The 26,242-nt window shown below is 36.9% G+C and overlaps 1 long non-coding RNA gene across 1 annotated transcript in view; it reads right to left on the bottom strand.

Moving 5' to 3' along the window:
* The window catches only part of LOC135302666 (uncharacterized), a 51,020-nt gene extending 42,789 nt beyond the window's left edge, over positions 1-8,231 (bottom strand). Inside the window, exons 1-2 of the long non-coding RNA XR_010364241.1 lie at positions 8,103-8,231; positions 6,864-6,899 (exon numbers count right to left, since the gene is read on the bottom strand). This is a non-coding gene — a long non-coding RNA (uncharacterized LOC135302666). The remainder of the gene's footprint in view (positions 1-6,863; positions 6,900-8,102) is intronic.
* Positions 8,232-26,242: the final 18,011 nt, after the last annotated feature.

Raw genomic sequence — 26,242 nt, 5'->3', positions numbered from 1 at the left:
GAAACACAGGGATTTTTATCCTCATGAGGATTCACTTTTTATCATCATTTACCCCACTAAGACCACTCTCTGCCCCACATCCTACCAACATGTCAGAACATGTTCTGGTCATAAGACAGCTGAAAGTGTCATTTGTTCAACTAATGGGAGGACTGGAATGCGAAAATACAATTCATACTTACTGCACAATGTCAGGAAAGGGAGCATTGCAAAGTACAGTCCAAAGTGGATAGAGATCTATATACAGCATATAAAGCCAAATTTATCTGAAGATGTCCTTAATTTGCCAACACTATTTGGCACACTTGATTGTAAGCTAAGATGACTACAACTCCCAGTTAAAAAAATTATTTGCAATTGAAATATGATAAAATAGTTTGTTAATGCCAAGGAAAGTGGTCTGCTAACATTATTTATTTCAGATCTGAAGTTTCTCATGAACAAAAGAAAGAAAGAGAGAGAGAAAAAGAGAGGGAAAAAAGAGACAGAGAAAGAGAAAAGAAAGAAAAAGAAAAGAAAGAAAGAAAGAAAAAGAAGAAAGAAAGAAAGAAAGAAAGAAAGAAAGAAAGAAAGAAAGAAAGAAAGAAAGAAAGAAAGAAAGAAAGAAAGAAAGAAAGAAAGAAAGAAAGAAAGAAAGAAAGAAAGAAAGAAAGAAAGAAAGAAAGAAAGAAAGAAAGAGAAAGAAGGAGAGGGGGTTTTTTTTTTTATGTGTTTGCCTTCACGGCTTTGGAGTGCTCACTAATTCCATCTGTCCACAACAGAGCCATCGGAACGGCGAGAAAAAGCATTTCCATATGTGCAAATTAGCATCCAGCCTCTCTTAATCTGTGCAGTGCTCCTCTGAAGTAGATGGCGCGGATGGCTGCCAAACCCACTAATGGCATTCAAATAAAGGACTTTATTGGCTTTAGCTGCCACTTTTCTTTTTCCCCCTTTTTTTTTTTTTAAGATAGGGAATGCTTTCCCCCTCTTATTTTATTTTCGTTCTGATATTGTCACTTTGTATTTCAACCATGAAATAAAAAGAAGCTCTGTGCAGCTCTCTAATGGGATCTGTTTTCTCCTACAGATGCATTCTTTTACTTTCTAATGAAATCTCACCATTATTTATTACACTATAATCAACACCTAAAGTATATTATTCCCACCCTCAGCCAGCTTGTCTTTCCCAAAGAAGTTTTTCCTCTTTTCTCTGCTTTCCACCAGCAGAGACAGGGCTGAGATGAGAGGCATTTTGCTTGGGATCCTGCCCGCACTGTGAGTTCATATGAAAAGGAATCTGTTTGTTTGCTTGTTTGCTTGCTCCTCAGATTGTTTTTCAAGGTCTGGCGCACACACAGCTGCAGCCGCGGACAAGGAAAGGTTCCAGCCGTATCCTATTCAGGGTCGCTGTCCCGACGGGTGCCTCTGCACCCAGCAAGGGCTACCATTTGGAGCATGTTTTGAATTTTGAACCGCTTGATTAAGTTAATGGAAAACAAAGGAAATTATTTAATCCTAAGAAAAATGTAGCCCTCGTAGCAAAAGTATCCCTCTGAACATACTAAATTAATCTTTACTTTCACCCGTCAATATTTGTCCTACTTCTGGCAAGGGTTAGGTAACCACACCTGAGACCCTGTGATCTCAGATCTTGCTGAAAATACTATGGTTGCTAATCCTGACTTGACTAGTGGTGCCAGCAATAAAACCACAGTCTCTAGTGTGTAGCAGACTCCATATGTTAGCCCCCTAGTCTGCTAAGTCACCACGCCAGCCTAAATTTGAAACATTTCTAAAGTGTTATACAATGTTGTAATAATGTTTTTACAAAACAAAGACTGAGTTACTGGAAGCCATATTCATCCAATCAGCATCTTATTGAAAGAGGAATCTTGATGGTAGCAGTGGTGACACAGGCTATATATAAAAAAAAAATAAAAAATAAAAAATAAAAATTGTGTTGAAGTCTTTAAAAGGGGGCATTGACCTGTTGGGGAGTGGAATCTGGAAGAACTACTGCAGAAAAAGAAAATCTCTGTTGAATGTTATCTCGCTTTCCTGAGGAAAAGTGCGCCCAAAAAGCCTCAAGCTGAGAACACATTCGACTTAATTAAAAAGTTCCTAATTGCTAAAATGCTGCTTATAAAAACAGGAATGGACACTGCTAATTGCATACTGAGCAGTGTCTGCCCAAACAGAAAGCCTTCACATAAGCAGAACTCACACAAAAAACTATTGCTGCTGTGTGTTACAGAGTGTTTCCCATATTGGGGGGAGAAAAAAACCAAAACCCACAAACCAAACTGATTACAGATTGACTCTACACCCTGCAACTTATGTCTACATCATGAATGATAATCAGAGGGCATGAATCTAACCTGTTACAAGGTTTCTGTATGATTCCCATCCTACAAATATTTCAGTGTGTATTCAAAACTTTTGGTTCCTAAAATGATGTTAGTCATGTACTTACATGAGAAGATGATGGAAAAACAACAACTCATGTCTTATATAACTCCATATATGTTACATTATTTTTTAATGTTTCCAAATCTTTGGGGTACAAAAATCTTAAGAGTCACAATGCCAGAAATGACATGAAAAGATCACCACACTAAGTACCAAGAAGCTAAATAGAGAACGTATAGAATTTTTAAAGTTTTATATAAATTTTATAAACAATACTAATACTTCTATGAATAAAAGACAAGAATTGTTAACCATGTTTAATATACTTTGGCGGGTTTTCTCCCTGTTTACTCCAAGAATAGGTACTTTGTTCAACAGTCACAGTGCTCATTTACAGAAATTGGTGTTCTAGAGGTTTTCTCAAGTACTTCTAGAACACATTCCTTTTTATTTATTTTTCAGAAATATTTTCACCAGAAATTTGATTTTTATTACTGACTTTTACAAGAATATTAATTATTTTAAAGAGTCCAGGGCATCATTTTTTGGGTATTATGAAGAGGTTGACTAGAACTTAGCTCTTTATTTAAGGGGATTACAGTTTTAGATGTCAAGACAATGAGCTAACAAACACTGTACAAGCTATGTTCCAGTAATCAGGACAAAAAATGATTTCTTGTGATTTCAGTAGTGATTTCACTAGTGAGCAATTGAGCACACAATGAAAATACTGAGGATCTCTTGAAGTAAATGATGCTTAATTGCAGGGGAAAAATTATCAAATTATCTTACTTGCTATGAATCACTCATTAATCTTTATTTGCATTTCTTATGGAAAAGAACCTTAACTACCTGATCTGCATGTGCAAATAATAATTATTATTAAATAGTGAAAGTAGTGCAATTATTAAATAATGCAACAATATCAATCATTACTCTTATTAATAATAAATTATAATAAGTCTCTTAGAACTGTGCATGGTCCCAAGCTGCAGTATGCAAACACAGATTTGAAACATCTGCTTAGACTTGGAGTTGGGGTTCATACCATATCAGTCTCTGAGTCATAGTTCAGAATACAGATTCTTTGGCATTTTGGACTCTAACCCCTCCTTTGCACTTGTTCTTCCCTTGGTCCATTACTAGGTCTGAAATCAAAAATGAGAAACTGTTCAGAAATCACAGAGACTCAAACTCACTTTCTTTTTTAATCAGTTTAACAATGAGTAATTTGGGTGTAATGACCCTCATTTTTCAGTATTCTACAGTTTTTCTTTTAACTAAGGAAAAGAAGCCTGGGAGAAAAAGTAACAGAAAGTCAGTGACAGAACTGTACTGAGTCTCAGAATCTCTTACTTTCTGTGTTCTTTTTGCTGATGTAAATTTAGCTGACAACATAAACCAGTAGGAAACTTTATCTTCAGAATAGTTACAAGAAAAGTATTTTGTTTCCAGGAAATAAAGAGCATTCTCATGGCAACAAAATACAAATTCTGACATACTTAATCATATATGCTTTATATGTTATCTTTCTGAAGAATCACAAGATGACATATAAATTTGGTGTAGTTAGATAATGGCATTAACATATAGCCTGCGTCTGTTCTAAAAGCAAGACCTACACAGGTTTTGAGACCATAAAAGTACTTTAAAACTATTGTACTTGATTGAAACTGCTTGAAAACCTTTTGAAATTTCTGTCTGATTTCAGCAAAATCGGTTGTCTAACTTATCATGTAAATTTGATGGTTAAGTAGTTTTGTTTCAAAGTCTTGTAAGGATTGTGACTACTCAGGGCAAGAGTCAATGAAAGGAAGGATTAGTAAGTAGCAGTGTATAACTTCTAATTTTACACATTTAAACATACTGTCTCATGGTGCCTTTTCTGCTTTACCAAAACATCCTTTCTTTGACATAACACCCACAAAGTCTGATGCAGACACATTTTCTACAGAGCACAAGTCAGATGAAAACAAAACAATTTCAGAACTTCACCTGTGCATGGGTGGAAACACAAGTAGCTTTTCCTGTTTGAAATTAAACTTATTTGTCATAACTTTGGCCTTACTCCCAAGTGAAACTGATACAAATTTTGTTAGCACTAGTGTCTCTGCAGCATGCACATCCAACTGCACACACATTGACACACACAGGCGGTCATACACAGATGAACAATGGCAACAAGAGAAGAAAAAGAGAAAAAAAAAATTAAAAAAATGCAACTCTCATTTTAAATCCAAGTCTCAGGCTCCAGTGGAGCTGGGCTAATTTACACCAGCTGAGAATGCTCTTGTATTTATTTTAGAAAAGATGCAATTTTGTCCTAACAAGCAGTTTGCAAGGCCTACTTGATTGATTTAGTTAACTCTGGCTTTATTACAGCTTAATGTGTTCACATCACTATTGTTAAAGTTGTTTCAGCACTTCTATTATTACTGCCTAGTTTTTGGCATTTGAAAGTTTATAATAATAATAACAACAGTATTTTGTACTTTTATAGCATCTTTCTTCTGAGGAACTCGAAGAGCCTTGCAAACAATAATTACTCCTTAAAACCCCTTGGTATAGCAGATTATATTGTAGCACATTTTACTGGCAGTTCAGATTCTGATCTCAGTTCACATCAGTGCACATGCAAACTATCTACACTACAAATGTGGTTTAGATTCCTTATAAAATAAAAACAAAAGCAGGAATGCCCTATTCAAGAGCTGCTGTTACCCCAGAAGAAATGTTCACAGTCCTGATTCCCTCTCCCCAAAACACTGGGTTTGCTCCAAAACCCATGCTCCTCTCTGGTCACTGTAGGAGCAAAGGCTTGAGGAAACTGCCTTAAGCAGGTGACGAGGCAATCCCTTTTACAAAGAAAATTTCTCCTGGCTCTACAGAATCATCTCTTCCTATTTCTGCTGGGGTCTGTACTGTAAGGAAAAAAAAAATGCTGTTGAGCAATCTGGAGCAAGATGCTTGTTATTTTTAGCAGAATTAAGAGAGATTCTGAAGCCACTCTCTTTTACTCTGGTGAACAAGCTCTCCTATATTTAGTGCTTAGTGGAACTAAGGAATAGACAGCTAAGAATGCTCCACTTTGAAACACAATCACATGAGAAAATCGGACCCCCTCTGGTAATACATGAACTTGTAAAAAATCTGGATTTGGGCTAACTATTTGCATTCTATTGCTTCGAAGACATTTTAAAAAGTGAATCAAAGGGTAAAAAAGGTTTTTTAAAAAGTGCATGCAAAAAGCGCTTAGCACTGATGTTTTTTCATTCACTAATGCAAACCACAACAACCAAATAACAAAAACAAAAAAAGAATTGTACCACAGTAAAAGCTTTGAATTTAGCTACCCTGAATGAGAACTGTGAATAAATTAATTTCTTTAAGTTATGTGAACTAGTTGGAAATTATTTTAATTTCAGATCAACCTGAATTTTTTATTTTAAAATATTGATACATACGATTTAACTTTGAAAGTTGTTTGGTTTTTTGTTTTTTTTTTTTTAGATTCAGCTAATGTCAAGTAACATTTTTTGGAATAAAAAATTTCAAGGAATATTCTTCATTTTATGAATAGTTCAGGTCCACTGAAAAGCATATTTTTCTGTCAAAAGAAGAGTTAATCAAAAAGCCTTCTGATTAGAGGGAGGTCTTATCACTTTCATCATTATAAGAAACATATACACAATTCAAGATGAACTTTCTACTGTTTCACCCCTCATAATAAAAGTATTTACAGAAAGGAAAAAGCTTCATTAGATAAATTGTCAGAGCACAGATTTGCCCTGCATGGCCTTGACCGAGCTGTGATAATCGCTGTGGACTCCTCTGCTATTAAAACTGGTACTAGACAAGAACTTCAAGTGCATCAACTCTTTTCAATGGCAAGCAAAAAAAAAAAAAAATGCAAATACTCTCCTGCCCTTTTTTTCAGCAATTTGACAGCAGACAATAATTCAATTAACTGTCCTACTATCCCCACTACCACTAGAAAGGAAACATCTTTGTCAGGCTGGTAAAAAAAAAAAATGAGGTTCCATGGAGTAAAAGCTTTAACACAAGGGAACGCTTCAGGGCTGAAACCAATGGATATTTTGTCCTTGATTTCAAGAGCTCCTGAGTCAGCCATCTTAGAACACCGAACAAAATGTTGGGTCTCAAAATAGCAAACAGAAATATTTCATTTCCATCCAAGAAATTGGATTTTTGGCTTTTGGCTTCATCTTAGAGAGAAGCACAAGTATTATTCTGTAGTTCTACAGAATTTTGAAGATACCTCAAAGCAATCAATATTTGAAAAATCAATCAATATCATGATCTAGGTGTTGAGCAAGAACATTTTCAGATCTAGGAAAGTGAAATGGACAGCTGACTAGAAACAGTGAGGAATATTTGCTAACACCTGAGGACATAGAGCTCTATGAGTAGTGTTGATTACCTGTAATTATAATTGCTTGCAATTTACTTACAATTGCCTCCTCTGGATATGGCCCACAGAAGAAGACCTGAAATCAGTATTGAAGAAACTCTTTAGTAATCAATTACTTTTTGGAGATAAACTTCACAGACGAATATGTTAAAAAAGCCAAAACCAAACCAAAAGAAAAAGACAAATGGAAAATCCACAAACAAACAAAGAAAAAATGCAGAGTAAATATTTTGGATTAATCTATTTTGTACTCCAAGTTCTGATTTAAGTGTTAATATTATCATAGTCTAGAAGAAAAATAACATCATTGAGGCTTCAAAATGTTTGTGTTTACACACTCAAAGAGAGTTACAGTGCATTCAATTCAGAAAAAAACACAGAGCAATCTTAACTCTATCACTTCTGACTGGAGTGCAAAACTCAAATCAATTACTCATAAACATTTGTGATAAGATTAATTTAATTTTTTTTCTTAAACAAAGAGGAGAAATTAAAAGAATCAGCTTATTCCTTCCTACTCTGTAGTGACAAGATTAAAAATTAAATTTATACATATTTCATTTCTACATAATAAAGCCTTTTGCAAAAAGAAAAAAATACCACAGTTCATCTAATTAAATCAAAGAAAATTGCCTGCAGCGATGCTACAGTATTACAATTAGATGTCTGCCAAAACCAGCCGTTTGAATTCTTAAACACCACTCCAGTCTTAAATACAAAACATGATTTTCATCATTTTCTGTGATATCACCAAAATGATGGGTTTTTTTCATCACTATTACGTCAGCCTGGAATGCCTTACCAGACTCATTACACATTTTCTTCTGCCTCACAGAAATGTTGTGCGTAATAAATGCAGAATACTTTTGTTTTGTTCGCTGTAGATCTACACATGAATTTTGGTAATAATGTTATGGAAATGAAATAACATAGTTTAAAAAAAAGATCTACATTAAAAATTCAAGTTTTGTGTAATTAGTGTAGTTTATGTAATGCTTAAATAGTCTTTGGAACTAGATATGAAAAAAATAAAAACCCAAACACAACCCCTACAAGTAGTTGAAGATGATTATTTACAAAAACAAGCTATCCACATTTGCTATTCTTGCACAGCCTGATTAGTAATCCTAATTTAGTATATATTTCGATACATCCAGATCCCAAAGGCCCACACCAAATGCTCAGCTCACACCCCAACTTCGTCTGTGATCTTGCACAAGTCCCAATATTTTTTTCATGTTTGTAAAATGGGAGAATAATGGAGAACGATACTTCCTACCTGACAGGGGTGTTGTCAGGTTAAAATCCACAGAAGAGTATCAGACACTGAGGTACTGGATGTAATAAGGGACAGAGAAAGAGACAGGCTGAAAACAGTGAAGACTAGATAAATAAGTTGCTATGCTACAGTAAAAGGCAATTCATTTAAGCATCATTCAGTGAAAGCAGAGTTAAGTTACAAGCTACTGCTGACTGACAGATACAAAAATGTACTCCAAAAGCACTAAGCTAAGTTTCAGCAAAATTATTAACCTCCCATTAAAAAAAAAAAAACACTCACATTTGCAGAGCTTTGTAAAGTGGAGTATAGACAGTAAAGTAATGAAGATAATCCATGGCTGATTACAAAGTTTGCATGCTCTAGGACTTTCCAATGTGATCACATTTTACATGCAACTAGGAAAACTACAGCAATGTGCGCCTTGTCATCTTCTGTTTCCCTTGTGTTTTCCAGGTTCTTATGCTCCATGAAGTATGTCTGTAATCTCTGCTGAACTCTCCCAGGTCACATACAGGCCTGCTCCCTTTAGATTCTTCCAGTCGACCCAACTGAGCCTCAACCTTTGCATGCTGAAGTAAAATAGTACCCAGCCCTCCAGGGAAAGTTCCCATTCAGCATCTGATGATACCACTTCCACTGATCTGTGTTAGAGGAAAATGCTCATACTCCAGTTTCATGCTTGCCTGGTCAAAAATTGGTGCCATGTACAGGCTCAGAATAATGAGAGTTTTGCAAACCACTTGGTATCAACACATATGTTTCTGAAGTATTTCTTTAGATATGAGACGAATGTTCCATACTTTGTGCACTTACCTTCCACTATCCTCCCTATGATCAAAGAGGTGAAAAAATCTAAAAAAACCAAAACAAACAAACAAACAAACAAACAAAAAACAACAAAAAAACCAACCAAACAACCAACAAAAATAGTACAAAAATCTCTGGAGAAATGAATTTTATTCTATCTTTTTCTGAACCAGATGCCCCAGGCAAGTGACCAGTACTCCGGTCAAGTGAGCAACTCCTCTTAAATGACTCAGTCAGACAGAATCCTCTTGCTTCATTTTGTCCCCTGCTGCTACTGTCTCACATGGGATTACATGCACTACAAATGCCTGGGGGATCTATACTCAAGTTTAAGAACAGACAGGATGTGCAGGCTGAATGCACAGAATTGGGCACCTTATAATAGCATGTTTAAATGGGACCTAGATGCCATCAAGGCTAGTAAGTGATCAAAGATGTCTCATGCTGGACAATTAGAGACTAATAATAAGTGATAATATTAAGGTTCCATTATTTAATTTCTATTTTTTATATTTTTGCTCATAACCTTATGTTCAAGCATAAGGCAACACATAAATTCTTTGACTGCATGAGTGAGAATGTTAGGATTAATTAAAATTCATTATGAATAATTGGATAAATGTTGTCAAATAGCCCAACACCAATCCTGAGCCTTAGCATGGGATACCAATTGCAGGAAATGTTGATAGCACAAGGAAGAATGGGAGTTGTAGGACACTGTCCACAATAAAAGTGAACACCTGCATTTCAATTAGTAATCAATGGGACACTTTCAGAAATCCATTACTCTTGACATTGTCATGAAAGCTCATTATCTAATTCTCCACCTAAAGCCACTCAGCCTCTACACGAGGTGTTTTCCCAGAGGGATTCATCCAGTAGGTTTGCTTACAATACAGCCCACAGATCTGACTCTGACCAAAACGTGACTGGAAGGCAATAAAGCTTCCTATTACAATCCCAGAGGACAAGTGTTTGAAAGTCAGGTTGAATTCCTTTCTCCGATTCCTGTCTGAGAGTCAGTTCCTGATTGCAGTATTTGTACATTTCTGTAGGGCCTCATGTTTCTTCATTCCTGTGGCAATGAACCTTTGCAGTACAAGCTTTCAGTGGTATACCAATATCCAGGTAGGTCAGCTGAACATGCTCAACTTTGACGAAAGGTCCATATCCCACTTGGTATGCTGTTTCATCACACTGTCCAATTCATCACCACTCATGACTGAAAATTTTACCAGACTTTTGCAGCAAACAAGCAAAAACTGGTGAAATAAATCATCAATATTTGTTTACTTTATTTTATTCCCTTTTTTGCCATCCCCTATAGCATTTGAAAATCCATTACTAACAGAGAAGATGAAAAAGAACAAATTCCACACAAGAAACACAGGAAAAAGTTTATACAGTACACTTGTAGAGAATTGTGCTGTCTTTTTCACCTACCTATTTTTTATGTTGCTCCAATTTTGAGAGAAGCTAACATAGAGTACTATTATTCACATACTCATTATCATTTATGTAAAAAATGTGAAAACAAGATTTTAGTGTTAGAACAAATATTTTGTAGCTGGCATTTTACTATTACATTGTGCTTGTGGGAAAATCTGTGAGATTGCAAATTTTGAACTATATTATATTTACCAAATTTTGTACTAACTACTGAAACTCAGCAGCTTTTTGAGAACTTAGAGTAGTTTATAGAAGTTTCTAAAAATGGAAAGTGTCTGTGAGTTAGTTGATGGCAATCGTTGTGGCTGTCTACTCAGGACCAGAGAACATTTTTTTGCAAAGCACATATTTGGAATACACAATGTCATTATGTCACTGAGTACTTCTATTACCTGGAATGCGGACAAGGCTAGTCTAGGAATGGGTATCAAAAGAAAATATCTGTTGCCAGAACTTTTGACACACGTACAGAAACCTCTCTCTTCTTTTCAGGGCTCAAAATGTTTGCTTTTTAGAATAAAGAGTCAGATATACACTAGCAGCCTATTAGGTCACTAACAAAAGTTTTCTAAATGAAATGATGTCACATAACAAAAAATCATTTGCAGTGTTTATAAGTGAGCCGCATTTCCTTTACCGTCTGAATGATTCTTAAAAGAGTGTCTATTCATGCTGGAGCTACCTATGCTCATAGAAGTGCACTTTATGGAGTGAGCAAGTCTTTTCTGAATGATCTTTGTCTTTCACAGAGTTGCCAGTCAAACTGTCAAGAATTTGTCCTATGCATTTCTTCAAGGAAAAGTGTATTTCTCTGCCCTTCCCAGCTTTGTGTGCATAGCTAACATAGGAGAACCCTACCATCAATTGTAGAGTACAGTTCCCAGTGGAAAGTCTCTCTTTACCATTCAGACATAAGGTTGTGTGCTGGTCTTGGCTGGGGTAGAGATAATCTCTGCTGTTGCCAGCTTCAGTTAAACTGCGACAGGTTGTTCAAGAGCAGTACCAGACATGAACAAGACGCACGCTGCAACTTACAAAAGCAGAGCATTTGGGGGTAAGTATAATACTTGGAGAGACTGAACAATAACAAAAGTAAAAGTGAACCATGTTGTTATGTAATAAAGCTTAGCTCTTTTCATGAGTTAAGGATTACTACTTACACATTAAAAATAGAGAAGACCACAGAGACCACTAAAGCTGGGATTAGAATGCATAAAGCCCTGAATCCCAGATCTTGCCTTCAACCACTAAACCACATCTTCTATAGTTAGACCTTTTTTTGAGTCATGGATCTGCTTATTACTCAACATTCTTAAGCACCCTGCTGAATCAAGACCACCTCCTGGAGACTAGAGCCTGCAGTTCTTACTCAGGCATTGAGCCTCTGTAATCTCACAAGTGGAAACTACAGCAAAGCACACCCTTCTTCTGCCCTGGAAAAATAAAGTCATTAGTTCCTCCAGAGTTCATTGCTTTGTCTTGTCATGCATCACTGCAGTCTTAAGCCCTAATAACTCCACTGGATTGATAACGATTGCACAGAAGTGGTCACAATGTAACAGAATGAGGCCCAAAGTCTCCAGTCAAACAGATTTGCACCCTTAGTGAGAATATCATACTTTCTTATCGTAATCAGCTGTGTTTGCTATTGCTGTCACCACCCTGCTGCGGACATTGATCTGTATTGGTACATTTCAGAGGTGCAGAATCTCACTGAGAACCTGGCCTTGCAGGTCTTTTTCATTGGACTGTATTTGATTTGCAAGAAATAATGTATTAACTTGCCTTAAATAATTATCCACAAGCTGGAACCTGGTCCTGAGACTTTGATATATGAGTTTCTAGTCATGCTTAGCTGGCTATAATTTTTCATCTGGAGAATATCTTCACTATGCAAGCTTGATGAACAGGTTATTTTATGTTAGATCTTCAATGAATACCCATCACTGGCTTTAAAGCAAAAAATGAAGAACATGTATTGGCTCATGTAGACTCTGTCTTTCTCACTTCCATTTATTCAAGAGACATTTGAAGTTCTCTGTGTCTTCTCAGGCAAATGCATGCAGTGGGGAAAGAAGAGAGGTATTTGGTAACCACATGTGTGATGACTTTTGTGAGATCCAGCCACCTGCATGTTCACCTGCATTAGTTTGTTAGCCTTTTGATCTCTTGAGTACTGTCCACAGTATGTATCACACTAAGAAGGCCAGAGAGGTTGCAAGGAGAGTTTTGAACTCTTCTGCCTCTTGTTGGTGCAAAGGTAAGCAAGATTAAATCCCATGTTTTCCACAGTATCTTAGTTTTGTGTGAGAGACAGATTTAATATGAATGGCTGCAGAGACAGTATTTTGCCATACAACCATTTAATTTGTTCAACAGTTTGGCCCAGTATTCAGGGCCAAAAGGGGTTGCCAGGTAGCTCATTATTGCATCAGATAGAATTGCAGTGAAACCTGTAAGAGAAAAGGTCATAGAAAACTTCTATATATTAAAGACCTTCCAGTTAATTACCCTCTTAGTTGTCCTCTAAGATGCTTTTCTGCCATCTCCCCATTAACCCATTGCAGCTGAAATTTACAGGTAAGCTCAAAATATATACTTCTGAAGACTTGTGTAGAAGACCACAAAATGTTTGATAATGGGGTGAAAAGCTTGGAAAGGATCAGCATAGATGAAGAGCAATCACTCTAGTATATTCTGTTTTTTTCCTAAATTTAAGGAAGTCTTTCTTTGTTCAGCATCTTTGGTCCAAGCTGTTGAGGAAAAGGGACGCAGCAGACGCCTGAGGTGAGCAGATGGATAGAAGGGATTTAGTTGCACCAGGTCAGCTGCAGATACACACTTTTCTGATGTGTGGGACCCTGTCCACTGACCCCTCATTTAGCTTCCCATTCCCTAAAATTGGTCTGGCTCTCAGATACTTTTGTTAACACAACCATCATGTTTCACTCTGTACTTCACCAGAGCTTCATGCAAGCTCTTCGGAGAAGAAAAGCAGAGATAAAAGGGGAAATGCTTCCATCAGGTCTACCTCCTTGCTGGCACCATCTCTGCCTGAAGTCCACCCTGCAGCCACCATGGCAAGGAGGTGACTGACTGTGTGTTACTAAGGCATTGCTCTTAAGCCAGGAAGCTCCCAGTCCCTGCCCCTGCCCTGAGGCAGTGTCAGGGTTGTTTTGCACTTACCACTGTCGGTATGGGGCAAATAGAATCAGACATTGACACAATAAAAGTCTAAAAGTCTGGATGAGCAACTGCCCCGTTCTCTGCTGAACTCTGAGTCACAGAAGATCTGCCATTGAATTTGGTACTTCTAAAAAGCAACAGTCCTGTGCACCCTTGGGCCTGGTAAGTTCTCTCAAGTATCAAAGAAGAAAATCAGGCACAGGAAGAGGACATCTGAATTTGTCATCTGCCTCACAAAATAAAATGAGGCAGCAGCTGAACTCTTGTAAGATTCTAAACAGGGTGTCATCCTTTTCTAAACACACAATAAATACATGGCACCAACCCCACCCACACAGACAGACACACACTTGATCTGTGAGCAGTTTTTAAAATTTGGGTGGTAGAAATGTTTGTCACACCCACAAGCTATATCTGAAAGAGGGGAATGGGAGAAAAGCCATCCATTTTGGCTTCATGCAAAATTATCGGCTTCTTGGATTTGTGCCAGCTCAGTCAGCTTATAATAATAACTGGCTCTGGGCCAAGGGGTTTTTTGAGACAGAGAGCACACTGCTTTCTCTTTCCTCAAAAATATTTGTTAATAATCTCTATATTACTCATAATCTTTGCAGCTTAATTAAATAAAAATGTCTATTTTAACTTCTGAAAACTGGAGGAGAGATTAAATTATTGTGAGCCTGGAATCAGTCTGGATTTCAAACACAAGACATCATGGGAACTGTTTGTACCTGGCTTTTTGGTTAAGGCCCCTGCTACCCCAATATCTGAACACAAACACTCTCTGATTTGTGAATGCCATGAAAACAAGAAAGAGGATGATAACCTACAATGAAAGCCTACTGTTATATTGAACCATATCTTGAACCTTGACCTGCTATTTCTGAAGATATACCACAGTGTCTCTACATAGCATGGTAAACTCCAAGAGGACTGACTTTACCTGAAAGGCAGAGCTGTGATGGTGCCTGATGTGATATCTTCCTAATTTTAGCATGAATCCAGTCTAACTATATTTAAATGGTAAGGACTGAAGGAGAACAAAAAACTCCTCTAATTCAAAGGAGTGTGTAAGAAGTGTCGGGTCTCACTTACCTAAATTCCGTTTATTTTGGTATATTTATTATTATTATTATTATTATTATTATTATTATTATTATTATTATTAATTTGGTTTTTATTATTATTGAACTCTGAAGGATGACCCTCTGTGATTGTATAAAAAAAAGCCCCTCATTCATCTGAGGTGCAAGCACAAATAACAACAGTAAGCACAAAAAAGCAGAAAGCATGTTTCATGCTTTTTGAACATAAGATACAGCAAAAAGGAAAAGAACATATAATGAAGGGGATTCCCTTAAGTTACAGCAAGACCTCCAATGTTAATACAATGGTAAATAAGCTTGCTCAATATTTTTATTAATGTCTTACAATTTGTTCTTTTTTCAGATTAGCTAATACTTTGTCTTTCTCCTTCAGTGCAAACAATGATCCTAAAAATTGTTCATGTACTAAAGTTCCTCTCCTGGGTTTTATAGTTACCCATAGTTACAATCTGCATTAGATATTAAAGCTATTACTGCCTTGTGCTGAACTACTGTAAACATATGAAAAACAACATGAAGAAATTGTTGAAGTTCAGTTCATGCCGGACATGTACCCAAATCCCTGGATGTTGAACCTTATCAACACTGACCTTTCTTAAGCTTTTTTTGTAGCCAAAAGCTGCTTAACTGGGCTACAAACCCTCTAAGAACAATTTTTATTTCAAATTCCGAGAACCACTTATTTTCTTTCCTTTTTTTTTACAGTATTTTTAGTCCTTCTACTTTGGGGGCTGTCACTAAGGGGATGATGATATCACAGGAGGCATTCAGCACTTCACAAGATTAGGTCTCTGGTCCTTGCCAAAAATTATAAGGAGATGAAGACTCAGAAAGAGAAAATAAAATTTCCTTCCCTGAAACTGGTCAGATGCAAAGCAAGCTGAGGTACAGATGCCATAACAACTTCTTTTATTGTCATTTCATTCTCTTTATTTATCACTTAAATATTCTGGATCCTATCAGAGAAATGTCAAGATCACTGGAATGGAGACTATTTCCTTTGTTATTGGTATAGCGTCTTGCAGACTCAAATTCTGGTACTTGGTTACCCTGTACAAAGCAGTGCATTATAATAATAACTACCAGCAATAAAAATAATTCAGAAGCATGAATTGTTTTCACTTTCAGAAAAGTTCACATTCCATTATTGGTCAACTTTTTACAAGGCTCTTATTTTAACTGGAGAATATTAATTCATTTCCAGTGGAGAAATTGAACAAGATTGTTTGTATTCTTCACATGTAAGAACCAAGAATCATAATGTTAATCTTTTAAGTTATGACTTGACAAATTTCATTCTATGTAGTTTCTCTAGAATTCTCACTATTTTCATCTTTTCTGTCAAAATTTCAGCTGAAAGTTAGCCTGACCCACAGAGGATGTGCACTAAGAACTTTCATGTCCAGATGAAACCAGATGCTTTGCTCTGGTGGAAAACTCTGGTGAAAACCTCTCTGACTTAAAGACTGCAGAAGAGATTGAATCTACTTTGTGCAAAAGTTGGAGGGTTTATGGCTGCAAATACAAGAACACTTTAGAAACTGGACTGCTGCTTTATAATGCAGTTGATTAGGAGTGGCAGAGAGCAGATTTCTTGTATTCTGAGGTAAAGGTACACACAGGGTGGAAAGGCAGAGCCTGTGTGTCAGGCCCTACAAGGCACAAAGTGCAAAGTGTGCCCTGCAGCAGTGTGTTGGCTTGGCAAAAAGCTTGTGCAGGGAGCTCCAGAAAACCTGAGGTACTCCTTGGGATGCTTCTAAGGGACAGTGGGCACACCTGTCCCCTGGCACAGGTCCCACTGTGGCAAAAGATAAGAGAACCAGTTCTGAGAGGGAAGTGAGTGCACAGGGCTCTCCATGCAGAAACCGAGATTCCAGTGGTGGCTTGTGCTCATTATATAGTGTGAGATCACAAATAGAAGTTTTCACACTTGCCCATCTGCCACCAACTGACTCTAAAGAGCTGGTGAATCATACACTTAAAAGAGGGCGAATTTTTCCCCGCTGCCATTGGAATGTGTTTTGAAATTAAATATGCACAGTACAAAAGCTGAATAACAAGGTTGGGCTGATCACACCAGACACTGTGTATAATGCTACAGACATGAGGGTCAGGGGTCTAGGCCAAGACCATGGCCCTTAGTCACGGCATCAATGAAAGCTGATTCTTCCTTCCCCTTGGTGTCCCTTTCCATGTCTGAAGAGACTATTGAAAGAAAGATTTCTTTGAGAGGAGCCAGGGGAAAGAAAAAGGGGGGAGGGGGGAGAGAAGTTTAACTAACATAAATATGGTGAAAAAATATTATTTTTGTGCTTGCATATGGTACTTTTTTTAATCTATCTATCTGCATACATTTTCCATTTGCTATTTGTAATTATGGTTTTGGCTTTGCGATGTATTCATCAGTGACACTGTGATCCTTTTGTTCTGCTGCATATTAAAATGGTTCAGAAGATAGATTCAAAAGGTCTCAGGTTCCCAAGAAGGAACATAATAGGGGTAATGCATGGCAAGAACAGTTTCTGCTTTCTGCAAAACAGGAATAAATAAGGGAGCTATTGCATTACACTTTGTGTACAGTACTGTACTCTTTGTCAAAGTGTTAGACAGATTCTTATCCATTGCAAATCCTAGTTCTTATCCTGATTTACTTGAAATAATTTTTAATTTTCCCTGTGCTTACAATGGAAACCAGGCAGGATTTATAGAAGCATTATAAGCACATTATTTTGTGGAGAACAATGTTAATATGATCATTTTGGTCAAGAAAATTTTTTCAAGAAAAAAAGAGAAAAAGGACCAAAGAATGTTTTTCCTTTTCATTCCTACTTTAAAAGCAAGTTTTCTTTGGGTGTGACTAATCTACATGAAGTATAACTGTATCCATTACCCATTGTAGGTTTGTGCAATATGTGACAGCTGTTTGACCCCATCACTAAAGTCCCCCTTGCCATGGAAAAGAGACAGGAGCATGTGAAGATAAAACACCCTTTATTCAGACAACTAGACAGAGACAGACTCCTTGGTTCTCTGGCTGCCAGAGAGGCTGTGTATCTTATGCATGTGTATGCCACCACATGACCTTCACATCACCTTTCCAACACATGACCTGCATAGCTGTGGATGGAACTGAGCACATTAAAGATGTCAGACCTCAGCTGCCTCAGGACTCAGCTTTGCCTCAGACATGCTACCTGCCTCCCTGGAAACATGGCTCCAGTGTCCAGGCTTAAGGTTAGATACAACCACTTGGCAAATGAGAAGGCAGCTATGAACACAGAATGAATATTTTTGAATGCTTGTGGTTCAGCAACATCACTGTGAGTCACAAAACTCTTATCCATGTCTACAACTTCCTTGAATGCTTTCCTGTTATCAACCTATGTAGTACATTTCTTTGATTTGTCCTATGACTTCTTCAGAAGAATTCCACATTAGAAATAATTTTCCATACTGATACACTGATAGGTTTTAATTTGAGTGGATATATGTATTCAAGTGTTGAGCAATCTTTGCTGTAAACCACAGCTAAAGCCATTCCAAGAACAGATAGGTGAGAACAAGAGCTACGATAAAGACCTTCTAATGCCTATTAAGGGTGTTCCTCTTAATGAGGCATTTCATAACCTTCCTAGATGAGAATAATGATCTTGGGAAAGTATTGTCATAGGTACAAGAGATGGAAACTTTTGTTTCCTCTGATCATTTATTACGATGTCAATATTTCCCTTTATGGACAGCAAGATGGTCCAGTCATTTGAGATGAGAATTTTGGGGTCTCCAGAAGGCCTTTAAAGGGAAGTCAGAGAATAAAAAAAACTGAGGGGCAAAATTCATGCCTATTTAACAATTTAAGTGTCGAGGCATGCATAATAACAATTTACTACAGCAAAGGGGAATTTACATGATTCAGTGGAACAGAGAAAGAGATGGAAGTAGTTCTCTCAGTGTCAGTGTTAAAGACTGCAGAGTAATGAAAGGGGAAAGAAATTCAGAAATGCAACAGTGCAACATGAAGAACATACAGCAGCAATACAGAAGTTTGACCTTGTAATTTGAATCTGGTCATCTTAGTGTGTATGGAATTTGGAAATATTAAGCACTAGAAAAATGTAAAATATTCATAGAATCATGAATGCTGCCTAGAGAAGCTGTTGTGAAGGTTTTCTCATTACTGATACTTGGAGAGGTTAGTGATAGAAATTACTGTGGGATGAGTAATAAGTGAAAATATCCACTCAGACTGACTCAAACCAATATGAATTATGCCTGAGTCAATAATGAGTGTAGGATAGACATACTGGACTTGATTTTCCTCTGGCATACAACATTGAAAATTAAAATTAATTCAAGAGACTACATACCATGATTAAATGTGGGAACACCTACTTCCAGTTTGTAAGATCTGTACTGAAGGAGAAGCTCTGTTTTGTCGCTGAGTTCAAAAAATTGGGTTGAAATCCCAAAATTTGTCTCAAGCAAATTATTTCTGTGTTCTGTCACAATCCTTTTAATTTATATTCAAAAGTTGTTGAGCTCAGAAGCACTCAAAAAAGGGACTTTTCTTGCTTAAAATCTGCTAAGAGCACCCAACAAATCTGCACCAGGAGGTACAAATGTGGAATATACATGTTAGAGTGGGAATGAATCCAGGGTCCTGGGGAAGATAGCAGGATGAGCATGAGTGCTCAATAAGTGTATCACCTGATTCAGTGCTTCTTGAATGAAACATATATAAGACTTTGGCTTGTTATCATCTTTTGGACCTATCAACCTTTTATTTACTTTTGCTGTTGTTATTTGACTGCAAACAAAGAGATCTTTGTTTCCCCTTAATCTCTGACACTACATGGTACTGTGACGGAAAGGATCATAAAGGGATAAGCTAGAATGGCACATCACCAGCCACTGCTGGCACAGGTTAAAAAAGAAGGAAGACTGAAACTTTCTTTGCTTGTATTAAAAAAATATCCTCAAAAACTCTTACATTATGGCTTTTAAAGGTATTTTGTAGTTTCTTTTTTTTTTCTTAATTTTCCTCATTTATTTGAATATATGCTGTTCATTACAGGAAAGCAATTCCTTCCCATGCACCCTTTAAGTATTTTTCCCCCCTGTATATTATCTCCCTAAGTTTTGTAACATAATTACAGATTTTAAAGTGCATGGACTGTCTGGGTTTTCAAGTTGAAAAACAATTAAACCTTGATGTGTTTTTTGATGAACCCCCATGATAAGGTTGCTTACCACCCAAAGCCCTCTCTTCCTTGCTGTGAAATTTTAAACAAATATCTTCCTGTCCTTTCTAGTGAGCAGTCCCAGGGAGAAACTCAGTGATAGTCTCAAAATCTGTGCAGGAAAACAAAGGGGCAAGAAGGGCTAAAGGATGGTGTGCTATGCCTGGGTCACCATTCTGTTCCTTCCTAAGCTTCACTCTTCCTGTGTGACCCTGGACCTTATCCCACTTCTTGTTACTCTGTGAAATGGAGGTAGAAATACTTGAAATTGCACAGAGAGAGATAAACATCAAAGTCTGGGAGGTGCTCAAACACTAGAGAGATAGAGACAAGATAAGTACTGTACATAGAAAAAACTCTATTATGTGACTGAAAATGCCAAACAACAGGGCTTTAATCTTTAGACTTACAGTTTAAATGAGGCCTTGTCACATCCCATTATGTAGTTTCCACGAATGTTTATTTCAATAGCCCTGTTGCAGTGACCAATCTGGAATAATTCAGTTGTACAGTCCTTCTCCAGGTAGGTAATTACTTTCCTAAATCCCCAGAACAAGGGCCCAAGCCTTACCAACATGATCAACATAAGACCTGAAGGGTCAGTTCAGCTGATGCCAAGCTCAACCAGGGGGTGATTTGGTCTTAAATTACCATGGCTTTAAAAGTAAGTTACTGGGCATTCACTAGGCCCTGGGGCTTCTGTTCATATATGCATTTTACTAATGGAAAATTCAGGGTGATATAACCTAACTTAGCTGACTTTCAGTGCAGGCTGAGGGCATGCATGCATTGTTGAATCTTAAGCATTTCACGTGGAAAGATTCCAATAATTAAACAGGTAAAGCTTTTTAATTCCACCCCAACACAGCTGCTAAGCAAGAGTTAGTCAGCATTTCTCAGTCTTTTCCTGCTGCTTGGAAAATAGGCTCATATGTTCATTCTCCTCTTCTCTGACTCACTCTTGTCTCCAGAAGCTGGAGGACAGGGAAGGATCAGGCTCTTTAGGCCATTAGGTCACTGGTCCCTCACGTTAAACTGGGATCCTGTTAAACTGGGATCCTGTTAAACTGGGATCAAGCCTCTAGTTTCCTCAAAGCCTTTTTGTAGGTTCCAGGATATCTGTCTCAGGACAGAAACTCTGCTGCTGTGAACAGCCTCCCAGCTGTGAAGACTATGGTGCCATATGAAAGTCACAGTAAAAATAAGGGACAGTAGAAGGTGAAGGTTTGCTGCAGTAGCATTCTTTGTTTCAGACACAGCCTTGTTTAATGAGGAATTCAGAGGGTTTTCATGAAGCCACATGGCAATAAAGCCCAATAATTAGTTCACATATAGACAGTGAAATACATCTATGGTATAATAAAATAGCCAATGTAAATAAACCTCATTTGAGCTAAAATTGCTAATCAAAGTTGTATTCTCCTGAACTGAAAATGAAAAATGAAAAAAATAAACCAGTGTGACTTTAAAATGACAAAGACATCCTCACATTGCTGCTCCAATGAAACACTTTAGAACAAATCTGATTGGAGGCTGGTCAGTTTGTGCCTGATGCCTAATCGAGAGCTTATATTTACCACAGTCCCTAGGGCACTGCTTTATCTTCAAAGCTTGAGCCAAGAAAATTCGCTTGTTCAAGTTGTCTGCAGGCTGTTTTTCTTTCTTTCTCCCTTTCTTATTTTTTTCTTTTCCCTCCCCTCTCTCTCCCTCTCCAGATCTCCATCCTGGCTCAGTTAACAAACCTATTAATCCCTAGTCAAGTGCATACATGTAAAACTCCAATGAAAGAAAGCAAATGGAAGAAAAAAACCCAACTGTACAGATCAACACCAGCACTACGATTTTCCTGCTGGCTTTATGTCTGTATTAAACAAATTTTTATGCATGCATGTATTTTCCAGAAATGTGGTAAGATGTAGCTTTGATACATCAACTTCACTGCAAACTTGGGCCAGTACCTATCTCATATTGGTAGCCCCTACTTTGTTCAAGAGATGGCATCAAATGATAGGGCTCTGTCAGGAGCAAATCTTCAAGATCCCAGTGGTGTGATATTAACGTAAATTCTGTTGTGAGTCAATATGTTTTGGACACTCAATTCCCATTTGTGCTTTTGAAAGATTTTTTTTTTTAATTTGCTATCAGTCTTTCAGTAATATATTAGGGAAGGAAACAGACACCAGAAATACCAGAAAAGTACCTCTGCAACTTCAGATATAAATTAACCAATTAAATATGTAAGATCTATGGTTAGACACCTACAGACTCAATTGAATAAACAACAGTCAAATAGGGTCAATTAAATCTACACAACAGTAGTAGTCATAACAGCATGTGAGACTGAAGATACCCATCAGTATATCCTATTACTTGAATGTGCTAGTGTTTTTAAAATTTTACCCCCTGTATGTTTATGGCTATTTATCCCTTCCCTTCCTCCCACTCACTCGTCAATTATTTAATTCCTCTGGAATGTGACTTAGCATGGAATACTGAATCTCTTCATTTCATGGCATGCACAGTGTTTACCTGTAGCTCATGTGCTACTGTATCTTAATGGGATCTTGAAGGAGGGTTCAAGGTTATTTAGTTTCCATGTTTAATTCATTCTTGAAGAGCTTTAAATAGAGACTGACAGCATGCTAATATTTGATAATCATTACCATCAGCCAAGGGGAGAATCAATGATCACCTAATACTTCTGTTGGTTTTAGAAATGGATCCTGTGACTGAAAAGTCAAAGTCATTAATCAGCCCTAGAATGATCCACATAAGACAAACTACATTCTCTCAGCACATAAAGCATGTTGTCTCCTGTTCATGCATGTTATCTTTCAATTTACATTTTATGCAGATTTGCCTTACTCTATGATCTCCAATCAATTTTCTGGCTCACAAGGATGTTTTAAACACTTCCAGCCCCTTTTCAGATTTCACCATTTTCATCTGCAGTAGAAAATGCTGCTGGCTGAAGCTGCAGCTAGGAGTTGGCATGTTCTGAGCAGGGGGGAAATCCCTATGTGATGAAAAAAACAGCCATTTGCTAGGAGAAATTCTGTTCAGGAATGGCTTTTAATGAGAATCAACTTACTAGGACTACTGTTTATATAACTTTATATTGTTCATATTACTTTTTTGTTTATATTATATTTTGTTTATATTGTTCATATTACTTTACTGTTTACATTAATTAAAAGTATATGTAAACAACAAAAAATGGAATTATTATTTGTTCTATTATACGACAGTCTCAGTTTTGCCTACAGTTTTTTCATACTTGAACTGCATAATTTCAGACCCAAATCCCAGTTTCTGTCCTAAAGTGACAGTGACTGAATACAGCACTGGATATCCAAACAGTTCAAGAAAGTACAGAGGAATATATTTCAAAACATACCTCATTGAACAAAGAGACACAGGTGATCATTAATAGATATTTTTGCAATTTTCTATTAATCTGCAGTCTGGAATTATGCCATCTTCTTATATCTGATCAATTACTTCCTCAGAGTTCTTTCCTTTCTATCCCTTCAGCCAGCACCCTGTGTTTCTAGTACTTAAGGTCTTGAGATTACTCTCAAGTGACAAATGATGATGTATGTGCACACAGCCCAGTACTTGTCTCTTGCAGTTTAACTCACTGGGAAATGCTATGGCCCTTGGAAATCAGACTCTTTGTTTGTTTGTTTGTTTGTTTGTTTTTTGTTTTGGTATTAGAGAAGAGAGGCATCCTGCTTTAACATGAGACTTTAACGTTTGGTTTGGAAGTATTTCCTGATTTTCACAAGCCCAGAGGAGACAAGTCTCTTGACATGCACCTTGTGCTTTAATCACAAGAACATCCTTAATTAGAGGCAAATTCTGACACTAAGTTAAACAGATCACTTGTGGAATAAGGTAGTCCTCAGTGAGAGTGACAGTGGCAACATTTGGTCCTTGATGAATGAAAGACAGTGCTGAGTACCTCCCTAGGAATTTGATGAGAATGCACAGTAGCACCCTTATCTAAAAGTCTGAAGCTTGCCTGCCTTTCCTAAGAAATGTAAGATTTCTAAATATGCTCTATTATATTTTTTCCTAAAAAAACATAGCAAACTATTAATTTTCTTTTTATTCTTATTTGAATCAAAAAAGTGTTCACATTTCTGTTATCAGTTGGCTGAGATTTGCAAAACTGCAGAATTACTGAAGGAGTGGCGTTTAAAATCTTACCTTCCATTCATTTACTCACATGGCACTCATTGCAACTGTTATTGCAGTTCTTCCAAGAGTTCCTTTTCTTATCTATAGGTTTGAATTGTGGATTTACTAGATCATTGTGCATCCCAAATATTGCTAAGAGGTCATATAATTTCTACAGGGTGCAGTGGAATGTCAGTTATTTTCTGTGGTTTTAGTCGCAGCATACTGGTTCAGTGTGAAAATAGGGTAAATATTTTTAAGAAAAGTAAATAATCCCATTTATCACTGAAAAATTTCAAGATTCAACATGTTTCAACTTGCTTAGATCTATGGTTAATATAATGCACCACTTCTGCTGGAGCACTCACTGCAGATAACCCAGAAGCTCATAACTCTCCAGCTGCAAGCTGAAAATTTATCTAGTATGGATTGTATGTCACCAGTGAGCATTCTGGTCACTTTTAAAATCTGGTGCTCAACCTTAACAATTGCATAAGCTGTGCATGAGTCCTCTGGCTGTGAGGTATTTTCTTACAAGCAGTAGAAGTTCTCAAGACCACACAAAAATGTAGATCAGAGTAGATACTGCAGTGATCCTCCATGCCCTGGGAAGTAATGCTTCCTCTGGAGTGGAAAGAAGGCATAAGGGGCCAAAATTGTAATAAAGACATGAAGTTATAACAGGAATAAATTTAGCTCCATGAGTTTAGATGAGCAGCCTGGACAAAATGGTACGTGACAGCTCTTCAGAGACAGGTTTTCCTCTGAGTCTGTACTGCCACTTTAGCACTACATGTTTTTCTTAGCCCTAATCATATGCAGTGCAAGAAAAGAAAAGAAACTCAGCTGCTTCTAAGTGCTGAAAAAGACACTTTAGAGTTTCAGATGAATGGATAAATGGGTAGATGGACAGACAGTAGATCCCCACCAAATAAACTCCTCACAATATGGACTTGCCAATTTTCTGGTTATTTTTCTCAATGGGTTAAAGAGAAGCACATGGTTTTAATACCTGGTAAAAGTCAGGCTCCATATCATGGTGTTCTGATATTGACCACAACTCTTATACAGGACAGTTGAGTTTCTCCATCTTATGAAAAAGAAGGCAGTAAAGAAAAATTTCTCCTTTTTCTGTTCTGTCAAGACTCCAAAATAAAGTGCATGGTAGATCATCTTAGTTAACCAATATATTGTGCTATTATCATTCTAAAAGTATTTGATGAAGGGTTAGGGAAATAATGTAAACTGAAGAAAATAAAAACTATTTTCAAATATAGAAACGTTGTTTAAACTGATTATCATTGAATGAACTAATTAGTTTGTTAGAATTCTGGATTGACACTAAAATAAAATTTTAGAACATTCTAAAAATGTATTTAAAAAAAATTCTGTGATCACTCAATTAACAGCAGAACCAGAGTCACTGAATTTAAGAAATTATAACAATGAGTATGTCATCAGACATTTCCTTTGTGCAAGCAACTTTCCGCTAACACTTCTTTAAGGCATTTCAATTTTAAGCAACAAAAGTTCTAGCTATTCTTTTAATAATCTAAAGCCAGTAGTATGGTAAAATTATTCCAATTCTTCCAATGTGTCTTTTGAGTTTTCATCTGCAAGTGTGTGCATGTTCATTTCACTGTAGAAGTTCAGATAATTTTCCTTTAAATACTGGAAACTGGTGCAAATGAAGGTGTAGAGAAAAAACTACTTTGATTTACCCTGGCAATATATTTTTAGTCACAAAAAAATATTGCTATATTTTTAATATGTACTAATTGCATGAACATGGACCACATGCCTGAATTCTTTGAAAAATTCCTTCTTAATCTACTAGACAACCTTGGCCGTGTATTTGGATAAAGCAGCAAAATTACTGGATGATGAGAAAGGGGAACATGTAATGTATTTGAATTTCAGAAAAATATTTGATACAGTGTCTGAAAAAAACCTTACTTTAAAACTTAATTGAAGTTGTCTTAGAGGAGAATGATGTTATGTGGATTGAAAATAAACATTAATGGATAAATAGGTGAATAATATGGCAATGAAATGATAATGACAAACCACAGCATAACGATTGAGGACAGGTGCCTACCAGGGCACCAGAGGGAACAGTCTTGGGTCCACCATAACATCTTCATTAACAAACTCAAATACAGAGTGAGTA

The sequence above is a fragment of the Passer domesticus genome, chromosome 6 (assembly GCF_036417665.1).
Source record: "Passer domesticus isolate bPasDom1 chromosome 6, bPasDom1.hap1, whole genome shotgun sequence".
NCBI lineage: Eukaryota > Metazoa > Chordata > Aves > Passeriformes > Passeridae > Passer > Passer domesticus.
Note: the sequence above shows the minus strand (reverse complement) of the source record. Positions and strands in the feature narration are given on the sequence as shown.